This window comes from Mesoplodon mirus (genome assembly GCF_964341445.2).
Source record: "Mesoplodon mirus genome assembly, chromosome: 14".
Taxonomy (NCBI): Eukaryota; Metazoa; Chordata; class Mammalia; order Artiodactyla; family Ziphiidae; genus Mesoplodon; species Mesoplodon mirus.
In genome coordinates this window covers 46,287,217-46,307,484 of record NC_138990.1, presented here as the reverse complement: position 1 = coordinate 46,307,484, position 20,268 = coordinate 46,287,217, and the positions used below count along the sequence as shown (strand labels likewise).

Sequence of the window (20,268 nt, the reverse complement as noted above, 5' to 3'; positions counted from 1 at the left end):
CAGGAGAACCAGGTTAACACCTTGGCTTTACCACTTACTAGCCCTCTGTCCTTGGGCAAGTTACTTAAACTTCTGTGCCTCGGTTTCTGCATCTGTAAAATGGGGATTATAAGAGACTCCCTCATAGGGTTTTCGTGAGAATGAAATGTGAAAATTCATGTAAATCATTTAGCACAGGACCTGGAACATAGTAAGTACAAAGTAAATCATGATGATTATGAGTGACGTAGGGCCTAATTGTACTTTGACTTTCCTTCTTGAGCCTTTTGCAGGGAATGTAGAGCTTTGAAACATAGGTTTAGTCAGACAAAGTTCTTTGCAATTTATGATGGATGTACAGTTGCTCATCATCAAGCTAGTTTGAGTGCAATATTTAGCAATTTTCCTTTGTCAGAGACTTGATGCACCTTCTCTTTTTTCCCTCTCAGACTCTATTTTTTTTTTTAACTTAAAAGATTATAAGAGTTATTGTGTTCTGGGCGTCCAGGTCCCTGGGATATGAAAAGTAGCCCAAAGTTTCATTTATATTTGATAGATGGGTCCTTGAATAGAAATGGCATTCCCAAGGGCATGTTTTGAGGCTTTGGCTATACAGAGGAAATTTCCAGACCTTCTGACACTCTCTGATCCTTCTGACTGGATCCACTTCCTCCTGGAAGAGCTCGTGGGAAGCATGGTCTGGTGGGAGCAGATTCTCAAAACAACTATCTTACCTCTGGATGACCCCACTGTGTGTGGCGGGGGCGTGGTATGTGTGTGGTGTGTGTATATACTCATGCATGTCCACATTCTTAGCGCTCAAGGATATTCCCTTCAGCTACAGGTTAAAGAGCACCAGGAGTAAATGGACAAAGTATCAATTACTGGCTCTGATGACCAGTCAGTGAACCCCATTTCAGCTATAAGGAGAGAAGAGGAAGCTGAAGCTCTGCAAAGAGCAGGGCCTTGCAACTGCAGCCCAGGTTGGCCCGGCCCAGCCCAGCCAACTTTTGCTTAGTCTTCGAAGAATACAGGCTTGTGCCTGCCTATTGCATCAGCTGCTCCCTAGCAGCCCTTCCCTGCCCCACCCTGGAAAGTGGTAAGGAGAGCTACGTAACAGCCTGTGAGGCAACCACTCAGGCAGGGGGAGGTCTGGGGGAGACTGTCTCACTCCTTCCAGCCAGGCCCCACCCAACAGGCACTCCTCTAATCCAAGTCCATGAAGGGAAAGCACTCATTGGGCCCAGAGTCCTCCCTGCTGTCCTGACACTGCACGCATCCCTTTCTACCTCCACCTGGGCATTGTGGGGTGACGGACAGGACCTCTGAGCCTCCTCTTTTGGCCAAAGCGGGCTCCAGAATCTCAGAATGTTAGGGCTGGAGGACTTCAGAGGGCATCTGAAACAGCATTCCCATTTTACAGATGATAAAATTGAGGCCCAGAGAAGCGAAATGACTTGCCAAAGAGCCCACAGCTGGATTGCATCAGCTTGTTCAGACTATAGCTCACATCTCCTCTCTCCTGCACAACCTCGGCAACAAAGGACAAAAGTGTTTGGACTTGTCCACTCTTTGAATGGAAGACAACACCGGAAATGAGTGCCCTGCCGTCTGTGAAGTCACATGAGCTGGAGAGTAGGATGTTCAGGAGACTCTAAGGAGTGAGGTTGAAATCCATTCTGAACATATGCAGAAGACTCCTTTAATCGAAGTCTTCCAGGAGAGCAGGCCAATTTCAGGCTGAGCTGGGACAGGAGCAGACTGGGGAGATGGGAGAGGGGAGGGACTCAGCCTGGAGCAGTGCCAGAAAGCTTCACTGATGCCTGGCTCTTCCCCAGGCCTTCAAGCCCCCTGGATCCTGGGAAGTCCCAGGGCCACTGAGGCAGGTCATCAGGTTCCAGGTTAAACTCAACTACCAGGCCCACTGTGGGGGGCTCAGGATGGACAAAGAGAGCAGTCATCAACCAAAGGTGTTAACATGGGAATCCAGGGTACTGGGTTGAAATCAATAACCACTAACAATGTATGTTGATTTAAAGGGTATATTAGAAGCTATAGCTACACACAAATCCACGTACATATTCTTTTTTTTTAAGCATTTTATTGAGGTATGATTGACATACAAAAAGCTGAAGATATTTAATGTACACAATTTGATGAGTTTGGAATATACACATATTCTTTATTAACGTGTAGTTCCACCGATGCTCAGTCCAAGAGGCATCCAGCTTCCCTGGGTCACTTGCAGCTGACACGTGCAGCCTCACTGAGTTTAAGCTGATGAAGAATCAGCATTGACTCCTGCTCTTCCTGGGACCTTGTTTAAGAACCACCTTCTTTGGCTTTTAACACAAGGGCTGCCAGCAACATGTGATGTCCTGCACTTTTCAGGCTTTTCCTGGACTCTGGAAACCTCATGCTGAAAGTCTCTCTCTGAGGATGATGCTGATTTGACAGATACTCTGGCTGTTTATCTGGCACGTGTGGTTTTCCTGAAGGCGATATCTCCCTTGACTGACTTCTAGAACTACCCACATTCTCACAGCCTCTCAGGACTTGAGCACTCAGCCATGTTCTCCTGCTGACACCCAGGTCCTGAGTGATTAAAATTCTTCAACCCACCTTTCTGATTCAGGGCTCTACTTTTACAATGCAATTGCTTGTCTTGAATCTCCATCATCATCTCAAAGGGGCAGGAGGCATTCTTCCTTCTTTTCAGCCTGCTGTACACAGGAGGTTATCCAGCTGCCAGTTAAATGCTGGGCCCCACCAGGTACGCAGGAGGCATAGCCCCACCCACTAGTAGGTACACTCCTGGGAGAGCCCTCAGGTCCACATGAAAACAGTAGGATAGGGCTTCATGGTGTCCATGGGCTCCCTCATTCGGCCACTGAGCCCCTGGTGCACCTAGGAAGTCACCCTGACACATCATCCCTCCCCCTTCCTCAGAAGGATGGTGAGTAAGCAAGGCCTGTGAATTGGGCAGCCCCATGTCGAGGGGCAGGGAACGCACGTGAGCTCACAGGGAGGACAGGGAGATGGTCCTGTGAGCAAGAGGGTCTGGCATAGTCACAGTGGGGAAGCAGGAGATAGGAGAGGAATCAGGGAAAAGGCCCGGGGGAGGAGCCTCAGGCAACAGAAGGGGGTCCAAAGCAGTGTCATCAAACGGTTTTCTATTTTTTGCCTAATAAAGTTTCATGAGTCAACTCAAATGTTTGCTCCCACTTCCTGCCCTTAAGGAAGAAGATGGTAGAGGATAGCTCGTCCAAGGATTTGGAATTTGGAAATGATCAATTTCCAAGTATGGGAAAAATTCATGTAAAATGAGCACTCATACCCCGTCTTCATTCCACTCCTGGCATGGACAACACATTCCAAAGGAGAGTTGAATAACACAGCATAAAGGGAAATTAGAGATGAGATCATTTCGTCAACATCCTCATTTTACAGATGAGAAAACTGAGGCCTGGAGAGGTGCTCAAAATCACCATCAATAATTGCAGAACGGTGAGACTAGAACTCTGGCTCCTAACTCCCAGTCCACGGGTTTTCTTCCCTTCTACCTGGGGCTAGGTTTCCATTCCAGCTGCCATGACTATTCAGGGATAAAGGTTTGCCTTGGAGCGCCTTCCTCTGGCTCTGCGCAGCCACTGGAGTAGCTATGATAATGTAGGCCTGGGTTCTTGGACTTGAGCATGCAACAGAATCACCTGCAGGTGGTCAAAACAGGCATTGCTGAGCCCACCCTAGAAGTTTCTGATTCAGTAGGTCTGGGGTGGGCCCAATAATTTGCATGTCTAACAAGTTCCCAGGTGAGGCTGATCTGCTGATTCAAAGACTCATTATTGAGAATCTCTGGTGTAGGCAGAGATCTCGTGGCTCTTGCAGCAAGAATACCTGGGTTCAAGTTCCAGATTTGCCATGCATGTACTATAACATTGAACATGATGTTGCTTAATCTCTTGGCATCTCAGTCTCTTCATCTTATGATGGTAACTGTTATAACCACCCATCAGGTAAATGTGTAAAATAAATAAAACACATGTAAAACTATCTGAGGAGTACCATACTGATGCTGTGTGACTATGTAGACTCACAGATATACAACCCTTGTCTGGAGACATAGTGCTGTGGGCCAGGAAATGTCCATGGTAACTGAAGCATTCTCTTAATACTACTCAGAAATACCACAAATCCAGCAGAAATGGTGTTCATTCTTACACAAATATTGCCTGAGGAATTATTAGGGCCCAGCACTGGTTTACAAAGGTGAATGACACAGTCTCTGCCCTAGAGGAGCAACTAGAAGGAATTTAAACATGCAAATCCTAATAATTACCCTACTGGGTGGTGAGCCAGGGAAGGAACCCTATGCCTTGGAGCACAGAGCAACCAACCCTGAGGAGTCAAGTAAGGCTTTGAAGAGGCAGATGACTTTTGAGTAGGCTCTTGAAGGATGAATAGGAGTTCTTTAAGAAAAGAAGTGGCAGTGGGCACTCCAGACAGAGGAAACAAATATGCAAAGTAGCCACAGAGGCATGAACAGGTATAACATGTCCAGGGGAATAGTGTAGTTCTATGTAGCTACAGCTCAGTGGGTCTGGGAAGAACAGCAGAAGAAGGGGTTGGCAAGGAAGGCCAAGGCAAGATTCTGCAGAATCCAGGATGCCAGGCTGAGAAGTTTGGACCTGATCATGAGTCTGATGAGAAGCCATTAGAAGACACCCACCTCCTCCTTGGTGGAGTCCTTGGGAAAAAATCCCTAATGAATCCCCAAGATGAGGATTTATGAGCCAAGGGCCTTCACCACCCTCCTGAGCACCCCCAGTGCCTATGAGCCTCGCCTGCCAGGAAGCCAAGCCCAGAAATGCCTCCTGAATTGGGCGGGGGCCCTCGGGAACCTGGAAGGCGTGTGGAGTAATGGGGCAGTCTCCTACCTCTTACCCTCATCAGACAGGCCGAACTTTCCCGAAGGTTTCCTCATTCCCTCTCCCCATGGGTGTGGAGTCAGCAAGAGAACAAAAGCGTGTTATCTCAACCTAAGAAGTTTTGGGAGGGGAGGAGGGAGGTGTAGGCGCCCTTGGAGGTGGAAGAATGAGCGCTGATGCAATCCCGGAGAAAGGTCTGTGGAGACCTACACCTGGGGAGGTGGCGCCTTACCTCACTGACCTGGCTGAGGTATGGAGAGTTCTGGAGCTGGAAGGGTCCTGAGAGGTTGGCTCTCCCAGGTGCCTCCTTTGAAGATGAAATAACAAACACTCAGTGATTAGGCAAACTGCCTGTGATTGCTGTCTGTCCCTCTCTCCCCATATCTGACTCCAAGATGTGAAGTGCCAGCCTCTGGGAACCTGGTGCTTTCTGTGTCCACTGACCTCCCACCCTCCTCCTGAGTCTCTCCCACACCCCACACCCCATCCCCCCACTCCCCACCCCCCACTCCCCCGCAGCCAAGCCCCTGACCCTCTGTCAGACTCAGGCTTTTGTTTACAAATAGGTAGATAGGAAAATGTGTAGAAAGTGGTCTCTCCTGTTTTTGAAAACTGCAATGGTGAGAAAAGAGGACAAATTGCTATGCTAAACTGTGTGGGTTTGGGTTTTTAATCCCAGTTCCTCTATCTTCTGTGGAGGTGGAAGCAAATTGCTCTTGTGGGAATAATCCCTTTTGTTTTTAGGAAAATATTTTAATAGGACTTCGCATACGCAGGGATAAAACTTAAACCTGTTCTGGAAAAGAGACAATGCAATTCAGAACAATGTGAAACTACAGGCTCTGCGTCGTTATTATAAAAGGTGGTTTTCTTCTGGAATGAGTGGCATCTCTTCAGGGGTTATGGGGAGTTTTGTTAATGCTGCAGCCTGGCCTTGGCTGTGCTTTGGGGAGTTGAGGGTGGGGCCTGTGTCCACAGTGGGAGAGAGCAGGATTGAGCGGGCGACTGGCAGGGAGGGCAGCCCAGTCTGTGGAGAAATCCCAGGAGTTCTCGTAAACACTGGAGGAGGGAGCCCAGGAAGAACGGGGCTGCCACTGGAGCTGTTTCTCTTTCGTTGGGGGGTGGGAGCTGTTCCGCTCTCTGGCAGGGCTATGGAAAAAACCTACTGAGCTCCTTCTAAAATGACTACAAAGTCAAGTAAAACTGGTCCCTCTATCCCTGGTCCTCCTGCCACTGCCAGCCGAGAACACAGCCTGTTCTTTGATGAGGCCTAGCGTCTGATGGGATGTGGACAAAACCAATAGAACCTCTCAGTTCCTAAATATTGTATTTTATTTTGAAAAATTCCTTTTTCATAAATACTTTACTTTGAAAAGGTAAAAACCTTTATTTTGAAAAAAGTTGTTCTAGGACACTGGATCATCCTGCAATTAAGGATGCATGTCCTATACCAGGCATAGGGAACTGGGTTTGAGTCAGTAACCAAGGAAAAGAATAAATGGACCTTAGGGGGTAAAGGACTTCTGTCTTATATTAGTGTAAAAATTACACCAATCTATTATTTAGATAACAATATATTATAAACATATTTCTATGTACTTATATTTTGTAACAAGTATATTATAAAATAATTAAAAACAATAATTTATAACAGGAAAAATCTATGTTAATATAAATGTAATATATGACTTTATAGAAAATATAAATAATACATACATGTGTAAAAACCATAAATATCACCAATTACCCTATCACCAAAAATTAATTGATGTTAACATTTTGGGATACTGCCTTCAGATCTTCTTCTATGCATATAAACAAATAAATAAGCAAACAAATAACTAGATATATTGACCATCCATTCACACTTACTGTATAATTCCAATGGAAAGAGAACACGCTTCTTTTCCAACAGTTCTAGCAATAGTCCCAGAGTCAACTCTCATTGGCCCAGCTTGGATCATGTACCTATCCCTAAATCTAGAACACACAAAAGCCAATAACCCATAAGATATAGGTTAAAACTAAATATATACTTTTATGAGTCATTATACTTAATGAAATAAATGAAACCATGCATGTGCAAGTTTTTTGCAAATGTAATTATTAAAATCATTAATTATATACGTTATTAGTATCATCACTGCCCTTTCTCCATTGTCCTTTTTCCTCTCCTCTTCTTGCTTTATCTGTTTTTCTGCTTTTTCCTCTTCCCACCAAGTCTCCATCATGTCTGGGTTAACTCGGCTGTGGTGGACTAGTAAGGAGACCAAGTGCTATTTATAGCGGTGTTCCCTCAGGAGGTGTGGTGTGTGGTGATATGGGAACACACCATTAAGGGATACTTCTATCTCTCATTACAGCCAAAGTGGCTTCTGAGAACTTTGCGCATGGTGAGGAAGAATGTATAGAACGCACTCCTCTCTCCCAGCAGAGATAAGCTCTACCTTTTACACCACCTGCTCAACCATTTAGGCATAGATTTGATAGAATAAGAGTTTGTTACTCAGGTAACATCTGGGATGATGCATTCTTGTCAGTAGACCTACAGAAGGACATTTCAGCTGGAGAGAGACCAGAAAAAAACAATCAACCCAAATCCTGGAGAGAACATCGATGTGAGAATTGGCATTTTAGTTTGGCAAACTGAAGGTTGGCACAGGTCAGGGACTGTAAGGACAGAGTATCATAAAGTCCTTTACGGAATCTTGGATATGTGAAATAAGTAGTTTGGGAATAATTAAATTCCTACTTTAAAAAGAGGGTGGTTGACAACACATCTACATTGGAATTGAATAATTAAGTAAATGAATGGCAGATGGTGGGAGCCAGATTTCTTATGGTTGGAGTAGATGTTTACAGACAAATAAGAGAAGGCTAGAATGACCCATGTGGTAATGAATTAGAATTGAAGACATAAGTGGGAAATCATGCTTAACTTAATATTGATACAGATGATTACATATGGAAATATTGATAGATATACATACATACATGGGTTAGTATACACATCTATTTCCTTGCTATGTCAGCTGAGAGGATGTAGAAGCAATGACATCCCAGTAGCAATGAGCACACCTAGCACCCAGATCTTGGTTTCTAATACCATTCTCCAATAAAAGGACTAGGTCACCTTGGAGAAATGGTTGATTCTAGAACTGGGGCAGGAAATATACAGGATGCTCCAGGAGCATCTTATAATGCCAGAAAGTAAGGAAGTACTCAAAACTCCACAATGATGGGGGGAGGTGGTGCGGTAGAGAACACAAAGGAACACGGGAGCCAACTGAAAGAGCTCCTAATGGCTAAAGCTGTAACAATTTGAAAAAGAAAACAAGATATTATCATATTATAACCCAAAGTATAAAATGAATATTCATGAGTACATACTAATATGAATAAATAATTGAATAATTAGATAAATGAGGGATAATAGATAAATCTCCCATATAGAAGAATTCCACATAACGTGTAGATACTCTCTGCCTTCAAGGAGGTGGTGCATAACTCCTCAATCCTTAAGTTGTAGATTGCCCATAGTGACTTCCTTCCAAAGAGAACAGTATGGAAAGGAGTAGGGGGAGTAACTTTACAGTGCAGAAACCTGTCAAATACTACCTTAGCCAGGTCATCAGGTCAACATCAACAGTAACAAGTCATGTCGATATACATACTCTTGATATGATGTGATGAGAATAGTGCTTCACCTCTGTGGTCTTCCTACCCCCAAAATCCATACTCCAAGTCAGATAATGAGAAAAACATCAGACAAATCCCAGCTGAAGGTCAGTCTACAAAATATCTGGCCAGTACTGCCCCACACTATTAAAGTCATCAAAAACAAGAAAATTTTGAGAAACTATCACAGTCAAGAGGAGCCTAAAGAAGCATGACAACTAGATAACGTAGTATCCTGGATGTGATCCTGCAACAGAAAAAGGAAATGAAAAAAACTGAGGAAAACTGAATAAAGATTGGACTTAACTAATAATGGTGTACCAATATTGGTACATTAATCATGACAAATGTGCCATACTAATGTAAGATGTTAATAATAGAAAGAATTGAGTGTGGGGTACATGAGAACTCTGTACCATCATTGTAATTTTTCTGTAATCTAAAACTATTCTAAAATAAAAAGGTTATTTTTTAAAAAGCATCATACACAAAAATGTTAATATTGATTATTTTTGGATGGTAGGATCATACGAGTTTGCTTTAAAGAACTGCTCAAATTTTCTACAAGGTACTATTTATATAATCTGGAAACATTTTTTTAAGTAGATATGAACTTCCAGTTGGAGATAACAAACTGATCATGTATCTTTATCTCCTCTTCCTCCACAGACCCCACAAAATTCTTTTTAAAGTATAGACCCATGAGAATACAGAGGGTGGAAGTGAGGACATCAGTGGACAAGATTGAGTTCAGTAATTTTTGGACGATTGAAAGTGGCTGGAAGAACGGTAACAGAGTTAGCAGAGCAGAGGAAACCAAGACTTGAAGGACCTGGAGAGGAAACTGATGGTGAGGAGTGAGCAGGTTCTCCCCATAGAGCCCAGAGAGGCAGGGGACTTGGAGGCAGCAGGTTCTGCAAGAAGCGAGTTTGAAGCATGGGATTAAACTCTAGGGAACTGGTTGAAAGAGATATATGGAAAAATTACAACTCTAGATCCCCTTCCAATCTCACACAGTCAGGCAACCATGTCCCCACCAGAGAGTGGCGATTTTTTCTTTAGAGAAATTGAATCAGAGCATCCCTGAATTCAGGGATTCCAGCAAGATTAGAGGGCAGATGCCTGATTAAGTATAAGTACACATGATAACAGTAGGGCCCTCTGCAGGACTCTTCCCTTACCGAACTCCCAGAAAGGAACTTTCAGGCGTATGTCCCCTGGATAGAAGGTTCACTGGAAAAAAATTTATTGGCCCCCGAGAGAAGTCCTCTAAGTGTTGGCTTTTCATGGTTTCCCAATGAAATGGCCTGAGAGTGAGGCCTGCCAGTTAAATCCCTGCCCACACACACAGCTGCCAATCATGTTGATGCTCACTGTTACATAGGACTGGATAGCCCAGAATCACCAGGAATTTGCAGAAAGTATCCTACATGAAAGAGAGAGACCAAAGCAAACAAACATTAAAAAAAAAAAAAAAAAAAAAGGAACTCAGAGGAAGCAGAGATAATGTAAGAAGAAGAAAAACATTTTTAAAATTTTATGTATATATTTAATAGTCTCAGAGAGCTAAAAGAAGATGCATATCCATGAAAAAGAATAGGATGGTGTAAAAAAGGAATAATCAGAGAATGAGCAAGAGCAATTAGAAATTTTAAATGTGACAGCTAAAATAAAAGATTCAACAAAAGAGTAGGAAAATAAACTTGAAGATATCTCCCAGAAAGTAGAATAGAAAGATAGATGAAAATTAAGAGAGAAAAGAGTGTTAGAGGATTATTCAAGTTCCAACATCTGTATGCAGTTTCAGAAAACAGAGAAAGCAAAGGATAGAAAACTATTTTTAAAATAATAACAATGTAAGAAAATTTCCCAGAAATGAAGGACATAAATATCAAAATTGAAAGTACCCACTAAATGTCCAGTAGAATGGAGGGAAAATACCAAGGCAATAATTTTGAATTTCAGAATAACCAGATAAAAGAAATAACAGCATAGCTTCTAGAGAGAAAAATCACATAATATGTGAAGGAGTAAGAAGCTGTGGCATCAGACATCTCAACAGCAATATAGGATAGTGTTGGGAACCCAAAGTTCTGAGTGAAAATTATTTTAATCCTAGAATTCTGTACTTATCCAAATAAAGGGTAAGTGTAAGTGTTTAATAAAGACGTTTTCAGATAGGTAAGAACTCAAAAATGTTACCTCCCACATACCTTTTCTTAGGAAGATAGTGAAGGGTGTGATTCAGTGAAATGAAAGAACTAAGCCAAGAAGGAGGAACAAAGAAATTCCAGAAAACAGAGGATCAGTTCAAAGGAGAAGACTGATAAAAGGAAGTCCTAAAATGACACCTGAGCTCCAGGTGTAGAGAGCAACTCATTCAAAATGAAGCAAGAAGACAGAGGGTATGGGGGGTGGGGAGTGGTAGAGAGAGGACAGTGACAGATTATTGGATACATTTGAATATTTGGAAAAAAACTTTGTTAGATATTTAACAGATATGTAGAGAACATTTTGAATATTAGCAATAGTTATTAAAAAGAAATAAGCAGGCTTCCCTGGTGTCGCAGTGGTTGAGAGTCCACCTGCCAATGCAGGGGACATGAGTTCGTGCCCCGGTCCAGGAAGATCCCACATGCCGCAGAGCGGCTAGGCCCATGAGCTATGGCCGCTGAGCCTGCGTGTCCAGAGCCTGTGCTCCACAACGGGAGAGGCCACAACAGTGAGAGGCCTGCGTACCGCAAAAAAAAAAAAAAGAAAAAGAAAGAAGCAAAAGAAAAACTATGGCAACTGTTAACTGCAAGAAAATCACAAAGTCAGAAGGAATATAACTATGCAATACCGTTGTTCAGCAGTAAACAATATTTACAGAGTCATAATAAAATAAGCATTGACTATTTTTTTTTAATTTATTTATTTATTTTATTTTTGGCTGCATTGGGTTTTCACTGTTGCGTGTGGGCTTTCTCTAGCTGCAGCGAGTGGGGGCTGCTCTTCGTTGCAGTGCATGGGCTTCTCATTGCAGTGGCTTCTCTTGTTGCAGAGCGCGGGCTCTAGGCACGCGGGCTTTGGTAGCTGTGGCTTGCAGCTCAGTAGTTGTGGCTCACGGGCTCTAGAGTGCAGGCTCAGAGCTGTGGCACACGGGCTTAGTTGCTCTGTGGCATGTGGGATCTTCCCAGACCAGGGCTTGAACCTGTGTCCCCTGCATTGGCAGGCAGATTCTTAACCACCGCGCCACCAGGGAAGTCCCAGCATTGACTATTGATTTAATTTTTTAAATCATGCTACACTTACATGGTAACATGAGGAAAGGGGAAATGTTAAGAAAACTAAAACCTCAATTACCATGGAGGAAATCAACAGAAAATATCTGTCAAGCTCATGCATACAAGGCAAAGCAAAGTCAAGGTCTAACTGATTTAACCAGTGAAGATACAATTAGCCACCTTTAAACTTAGACAACTTTTTACAAACATAGGTAGCAAAAGGAAGAAGCCAAAGATGCCAGCTCCCTGTGATCCTGGTCCCATACACCAAAAAACAAACAAACAAATACATTGAAACAAAAGGGGCTGGATGACTGAAACATGAGTTGTGGGATACATGTTACTGCGGAGCCAGTTCTAGACCGTGGCTAAGCAGTTTTATATTCTGCAGCTCTATTCTGAGGTATGGGGCTTTAATGATTTGGAAAACAGAAGTAAGGAAGTCTCCTAGGTCATAACCAGAAAGCTCAAAGAGATGGAAAGATGGGATAAGAAAGAAGTGGCAAGAGTCCTATAATAAGAATTCTGGGAGAAAGTGAAAAGGGTGACAAAAAGTAATTTTTTTCAAAGAATATGTGAGAATTTTCCAGAAATGAGATAATATTAAAAACATTATAGTGAAACTAGAGAACATCAAGAATAAATTTTAAAGTTTTAAAGCCAAGAGAGAAAAAGAACTGATTACCTAAAGCCCGGGGGTATGAGGGCAGGGTAGAAAACCCTATATCTCATCAAAGCCCAAAAGGCAATGAGAACCTGTCTCGTGACAGCCTTCGAGGGAAGATAGGGAGGTGAGTGGAGATAGCTTCTTAGTAACTCCTTACAAGTCTCCCATCGTCTCATCTTCTGGGAGGATCACAAGGCATTCCACCAAGACTTACACTAGATGTGGTTCAACCTTTTGCCTTTGTGGCCTATTTGGATATGTGCAAGGTCACAAGGGTGCCATGGCAGAGTTGGTCCATGCAGTATCAAGAAATATCAGTACACGCTTATTTTTTAAAAAAAAAAAAACAGAAATCATCAGAAGAAAACAGCTAAAAGAGTTGGAAATAACTATCTCTTCGGAGGCAGACTACACACAGGGAGGGAGGGGCAGAGGGCTGATGCTTTTATATAAAAGATTTTAATATAGAAGGTTCTATTTGATTCTTTTCTACATACTTTGATAAAAATAGAAGTTAGGTTTTTTTTTGTTTTTTGGTTGTTGTTGTTGTTGTTTTCCCTTTTGCAATACGCGGGCCTCTCACTGTTGTGGCCTCTCCCATTGCGGAGCACAGGCTCCGGACGCGCAGGCTCAGCGGCCATGGCTCACGGGCCCAGCCGCTCCGCGGCATGTGGGATCCTCACAGACCGGGGCACGAACCCGTGTCCCCTGCATCGGCAGGTGGACTCTCAACCACTGCGCCACCAGGGAAGCCCCTATCTTAACTGTTTTTAAGCATACAGTTCAGTAGTGTTATTTTCACATTGTTATAAACAGATCTCCAGAACTTTTTCACCTTGCAAAACTGAAATTCTATACCCATTAAACAACACCTCATCCCTGGTAACACCAGTCTATTTTCTGTCTCTATGAATTTGACTATTTTAGATACTTCCACACTCATCTTGTACATTATCCTATCTTGTAATCAGTTATTTCCCCTAAGGAGCCCTGGTCCTTTTAGTGGGACATGGTAGTTAGAAATCAGAGTCTAGGTCTAGAGGTGCTCATTGTCACCAGGCTGGCTATGGTCTCTAGACCTTCTCAGTTGACCTCATTAGAAAGCAGATTATTTTACTGATTGTAAGTCCATACTTAAATTTTCAATTCAAATTCAGGATTTTACTTAATTTAGTTGATTTTTATATTTGTATCTCTTTTCTCATTCACTGGAAACGTTGGATCCTAATGATGTTAACATAATTTCTTATTTGCATCACTCTACCTATATATAATAATTTCAGAATAGTAATATTCATAATATTACTAACAATATGATTACAAAAAGAAGTTTCATATTTTTAGAGGGTTTTTTGTAATCATTTCATAAGGTATGTTCCTCTATGGTCACATAGTCAAATTACTGTGTTTTTAAGTCTCTTGAAATAATTCATTGAGTTTTGCCACCAATTTGACATGTAGTTAGTATCATTTCTTTTTCTTTTTAAGAATTGTTTTTTTCTATGTTAATTATTTTATAATTGTGTTATATGGCTCAAAAGTCAAGTCTATAAAATTGTTTACTCAGAGAAGTCTAGCTTCTGTCAATGACCTCTCTGCTTGGTCTCTCTCCCAGACAGAAGCTTTTTTTTTTTTTTTAATGTTATGGTTTATTCTTCTCCTTTTTAAAATATAAGCAAACACACACATGTAGATGAATGTTTTTCCCAAATAAACAGTAGTATACAATACTTGTTTTCTCCACCCTGCTTTTTTCATCTTATATTTCATATGTGCTAGAAATCACTCAACAGGAACGTACAGAGATGCCCCTCATTCTTTCTCACAACTTCATAGTACTCCTTTGTATAGATATACCATGATCAATTCGACTAGTCCCTTGTTGATGGACAAAATAAAATAGAATTTAAGGTAAAAACATTATAAGGGTCAAAGTGGGACATTTCATACTGATAAAAGGAACAATTCACCAAGAAGATGTAATAACTGGGAATTTGAATGTTTTCAACAACACAGCCTTGACATATGTAAAGCAAAATCCAAAAGAGTTACAGAGAGAATTTTACAAATCCATAAAGATATTTTCTTGACTTGTATCATAAAAAATGGTTAGCAGTATCTCACCCAGGGTCTCAGAATGCTTTTGAGATGCAGCCATTGCATACCTGACCTTCCTACTTCCAGTCTTACCCCATGCAATCCATTCTCCACACTGCAGCCAGAGTGATTTCTCCAGAGCACACGTTGGACCATGCTTAAAACACCAAAGTGATTCCATTAGGTGCTAAAAGGCCTTTGCTGCTCTAGCTCCGCATTTGTCTCCAGCCACCCTTCTCACCACTCCTGCTCTCCCTGTCTTCCTGCCAGTCATGCTGCACTGGTTTGCAGATCCTCAGTGTGAACCGTTCTCCTGCCTTGGGCTTTTGCATATGCTATTTCCTCTACCTGGACACTGCTCATCTTTCCTCTTCTCCTCCTCCTCTTTCTTTTTCTTCTTCTTCAAGATAACACCTTCTAATCACTTAGGGCTCAGTTCAGGCATGACCTCCTCCAGGGAGCCTTTCCTAGCTCCACAAGATGGGGTGCTCCCTTAGCCCCCGATGTTCCCTCACAGAGAATATATCAGCCTGCTGGCCACGGGCCTTTTCTTTCTCCACTCTAGACTGCAAGTTGAGTTCTGGAAGGGCCAGGATTGTGGAGCTTTTTTTGCTACTTGTACCCTCAATCCCTAGCACATGCCTGATATACAGAAAGACTCAGTAACTATTTATTAAATAAATGAACAGTGGACAGAGGTAGGGATTATATCACCTTTATGTTACTGGGGAAGAACAGAAGCCTAAAGATGGTCAAGAAACAATACAGACTCGGATGGAGGTAAACTCCTTAAAATCTGGCCTCTTAGCCAGGGATCTGGTCCCAAGGTCTCATGGACCCATAAAGAGCTGTCTAAAACAAACAAAGCTGACCATGTCCCTCACATGTAAAAACCAGATGATCTTTAGGAGTTTTATAAGCAAAGCAGTGTGAACAGGAGCTCCTTGGAGTTCTTTGTCTAGGAGTGTCAGTGGGTTGGGTGGCCAAAACCATGTAGGATGGTGAGAGATAAGTGTGTCCCTGACATCAGCCCTTCCCTCCTAGGCTTCTTCCCAAAAAGTCCACACTAAGTGTGTGCTCAGGTGACCCTGGAAAGGGGTCTGTGCTCCCCAACCTTCTCCACTATGCCTAGCAGAGTGAAAGCCGGCTTTCTGGAGCAGAAAGCTCCATCCTGGGACAGGGGAGGATATTGAGGGGGAGGGGACAGTGCAGAAGGGCAGGGGGATAACAGATGAGGCTAAATTAATTTTGGAAACCATTAAATCTTTGAAAAGAGAGCGTGTTTTCAGCAGGGACAGTGAATCACTGTGATTTGCAGAAACAGGCACAAAGCAATTAGCCATCTGGATGCTGTGGCTTCCAGCCCCCCAGCGGAAACTTCAAGTGAGCGGAAGGCTGGTCATTACCCAGCCCAGGCCCAACTCTCCAGTCCCCACAGATAAGTCTGTGCCTCCAGCCGGCTGGGAGCCCAGAGGCCTAGGACAAAGGGCAAATTGGCAAGAGTCACAGAAGAACGGGCAGGAAATGCAACACCAGCCACAGGGAGCCAGTACTACTTCCTTCTTCCTGTGAGAGCCCCTCAAAATCCATCGTGACTGAGTGAGCAGTTCATTCACTTGGCAAGCATTTGTTAATCACCTACTATCTCCCAGACTGTGTGCTAGCACATAAATTATGTCATTTAATCCTCATGACATGCATATGAGGAGTTCCACCTGTGGCACAATTTCAAGGGGACCCATCACATGGTGTTCCATGTAAATAGCACCCCCTGGAGTTATAAAGCAGAGTAGCCTTGCCGGGAGAGATTATTATCTTTTAAAATTAAATTTATTTAAACTAAAAAAAAAACCCACAGTTCACCCATTATAAAAAAATTTGTTATCTTTTTTAGTGAATGAGGAAATAAAAGCTAAAAAAGAGGGCATGAACTTGCTCAAGGTAAGTGGCAGGATTGAGAATGGAACTCAGAATTCCATGCCCTTTCCTAGATGATCTATATTTGCCAGTTACTGCTCTATCTGGCTCATCAAGTTTTGAGAACCAAATAATACACATAATAATGGATGTGAAAGCATTTATAAACTGTAAGGTGCCATACACAGCTGAGCTATTTTTATAAAGCAGTTACCCTGCTTCCCCTGGCACCCTGTAATCCTCAGGCACTGCTCCTCCATTCATTCCTAGAAACTGCTGGGGAATACTGGACAAGCCCTTCCAGGAAAAGGGTCAGCCAGCTTCTCCAGGAAGAGAATGTACCACTGACCAGAAAGAGTGCTTTGCTCGAGGAAGCCTGACTGGTCTGGACTGCGCTGTGATTTGCAGACTGCGATGGTTTTGGCCCTTTTGCGCCATCACTTTGCACCATGTGTGGCAGAAAGGCCAAATGGAGCAAGATGCTGCCAGAGGGAGCCTGCTCCCAGCAAAGGGGAGAGAAGCCAGGAAGCGAGACACCACCTAGACTGACCGGAGGTGCCCGGGTCCTCTCACTGCCTGAGTGGTGGTGGGACCATTGACCAGTCACTTCCCGCTCCATGCCTGGGTAAGGAATTGCCTCTCCAGAGCCTCCGCTGAGAGCTGATTCGCCCAGCTTAGGACTCTGCTGAGGCCTACGAAACCCCAGACCTGGGCAGCCAGAGGGTTTTCATTTGCTGTCTGCATCTGCAGTCCATCCAGCTGTTGCTGGGAGTACCAGCTCTCTGACCAGGAAAAAGTTGAGGGGAATGCAGAGCACATGGACGGGGAAGCAGATTACCTGGGTGAGAAGCCCAGCTCTGCCTCTCCCTGGCCAGGACCTTAGGCAAGGCTACTGACCTCTCCCCTTGTTTTCTTCATGTATAAAATGGGGTTAATGTCTCTGGCCTCACAAGGTGATGGTGAAGCCTGAAAGAGATCACAGGTACCCTTGGGGAATAGGCAGGTAATAGAAGGAGTGAAGAGAACTTCAACAATAAGGTTTCCTGACTTACCATGGCTGCCACACAGAACGCAGGCTCAGGGTTGCCAGATCTTTTCATTTGTCAAGAAAAATCAGAAGTCTGGATTTTTACATGAACTTTTCCAATTGTCAACAGCCTGTGAGGACAGAACAGAGCTTGACTGCTGGTGGTCAGAGCGTGAACTCAGGTGATGACCACGTGCCTGCTGGTCTCTGGGCTCACACTGTGCTCAAAGTATTAGTATCCTTCCTCCTCTCCCTGCTTTACTCCTTTCTGGTTGGCTCCCTAAGGCTCATGGGGTCGGCTCAGCCCTGGCGTGGCTTGAACCTAAGGCCCTGGAGCTGAGGGAGGGCAGGTCCTCTGGGGCTCTGAGGACAGGTGTTCTCAACAGAAGCAAGCTGTGTACAGGATGGCCACCTGGGAGCCCCACCGAGCCTCTTCCCCAAGAGGGAGAGAGAAGGTTGAGGAACAGGGATCTCCAGCCACAAAATGAATGAATGAATGAACAAATGGACAAGCCACTGCTGCCTCAGGCAGAACTTTGCTTGGCAGCTGGAGATCAGGATTGAAGATTCTGTTCCTCTCCATCACGTTGACGGAACTCCTAGAAGGCCTCTTGCAAAGGTTGGCGGGGCCTTGGGCTGGGAGTCCATGCGGAACAAACAGGCTCAGGGCCAAGTGAAGCAAGATGCTTTCCAGCTCCCCATCTCCATCTCCTGCCTCTGATTAGAATCGGCGGCAGCCTTCTCCCCCCAGTGCCTTCCAGAGAACCGAGCTGGGGCTGCCGGAAGCTGGAGGGCAGGGCACGGGGGAGGGAGGGTTATAGGGGTGGGCTCTTGCATCAAAGTCCTTCCCAGAAAGGGGCAGCTCCTTCCTAGCACTGGGCCTGCTGGTCTCCCCCACCCGCCCTTTCCCGGACATCCCCACGTCTCTCTTTGCAGCCTTTCCCAGGCGGGGCCCAGGCTGATCGAGGCCTCAGGAGTCCTCTGTGAAGCCACAACAGGAAGCACTTGGACCCGAGACACACCCTCTCGTTCCCTCTTAGCAGTTCCCAGGAAAGGGTGAGGGAGAAGTCCCCACAGAGCCAGTCTTTCTCGGGGCACTTCCCAGGAAATCCTCCAGGTGGGGAATCTTCCACCACGGTGTCCCCTCCCTGGTTCCTTCAGCTTCCCCTAAGCTCCTCCCCTGAGGTTGTGTGCTGGCCGGGCTCCTCTGGTCTGCAGCTGCCTGACCTGACCTCAGCGCCCACCAAATGGACACTGGAAGCTCAGCCAGCCAGACATCAGATAAACCTAAACTGAGGGGCATTTTACAAAGCCACAGAAGGATAAAGAAGGGCTGAGGAACTGTTCCAAACTGGAAGAGACAAAGACAACTAAATGCAATGCGTGATCCTGGGTTGCATCTTGGATCAGGAAAAAAAATTGCCACTTTTAAAGGACATAACTGGCAAAATTTAAATATAGACCATATAATAGGTGGTAATATTATACCCATGTTAAATTTCCTAAATTTGATCATTGAAATGTAGTTATGAAAAAGAATGTCCTTGGTCTGTTTTCTCTGAAGTATTTAGGGATAAAGGGGCATGTCTGCAACTTAACTCTCAAATGGTCCAGAAGTAATAATATGCACATTAATATTCCTCAAAGAGTTAAGCATACAATTATCATGTGACCCAGCAATTCCATTCCTAGATATATACCCAAGAGAAATGAAAACTTATGTCCACACACTTGTACACAAATGTTCATAGCAGCATTATTCATAATAGCCAAAATGTAGAAAAAACCCAAATGTCCATCAACTGATGAATGAATAAATAAAATGTAGCATATATCTATATACTGGAATGTTACTTGGCTATAAAAAGGAATGCAGTATGAAAGGATAAATCTTGAAAACATTATGCTAAGTGAAAGAGCGAGTCACAAAAATGACATATATAATTCCATGTCCAAAATGTGTTGACCAGAATAGGCAAATCTATAGAAATAGCAGATTCATGGTTTCTTAGGGCTGTTGGGAGTGGGGTTTTTTGGGGAGATATCTAAAGGATATAGGATTTCTTTTTTGAGGTGACAAAAATGTTCTAAAGTTGACTGTGGTGATAGTTGCACATATCTGTGGATACACTAAAAACCACTGAACTGTACACATTAAATGGGTGAATTGTATGGGATGTAATACTTCAATAAAGCTGTTATTAAAAATAATAATACATATATATGAAGAGAGAGAGAGAAAGTGAGTGATAAAGCAAATGTGGCAAAACATTAATGACTGCTAAATCTTAAAGAAGGATATTCAGACGTTCATTATACTATTCTGAGTTTGAAATTATTTCAAAATAAAAGGTCGATTTTTTAAAAGAAGAAATTTTCCTTTTACCCATCTTCCATCTAAAGGGTGGTTGCAGAGAGGCTGTAGTACAGGCCCTTGAGCCTGACAAGGTGGGCTCCAAGTTCAAGCCCACTATTTACTAATTGTGTCACCTTGAGTGAGTTACTTAATCTCTCTGGACCTCAGTTTCCTCATCTATAAAATGGTAATAATGCCAATATTACTTACCAAAGAGAACTGTTGTGAGCATTAGAGACAGTACATATAAAGTCCTTAACTTTTTTATGTGGTAAGTGCTCAAAAATTATTAGCATTATTACTCATTCCAAAACAATTTAAAAATAATTTAAATTTAGTTTGCTTTTGGTATT

General features: G+C 43.4%; 1 protein-coding gene across 2 annotated transcripts in view; it reads right to left on the bottom strand.

Annotated features, from left to right (window-relative positions):
• The window catches only part of MRPL33 (mitochondrial ribosomal protein L33), a 61,101-nt gene extending 42,832 nt beyond the window's left edge, over nt 1-18,269 (bottom strand). The window contains exons 1-3 of one of the 2 annotated variants that reach the window (XR_014295964.1): nt 17,585-18,269; nt 6,780-6,887; nt 5,140-5,214 (exon numbers count right to left, since the gene is read on the bottom strand). The gene's annotated coding sequence lies outside the window, so the exon portion shown is untranslated. The remainder of the gene's footprint in view (nt 1-5,139; nt 5,215-6,779; nt 6,888-17,584) is intronic. The other variant, XM_082643291.1, reaches the window with a different exon arrangement.
• Between the last annotated feature and the right edge of the window lie 1,999 nt (nt 18,270-20,268).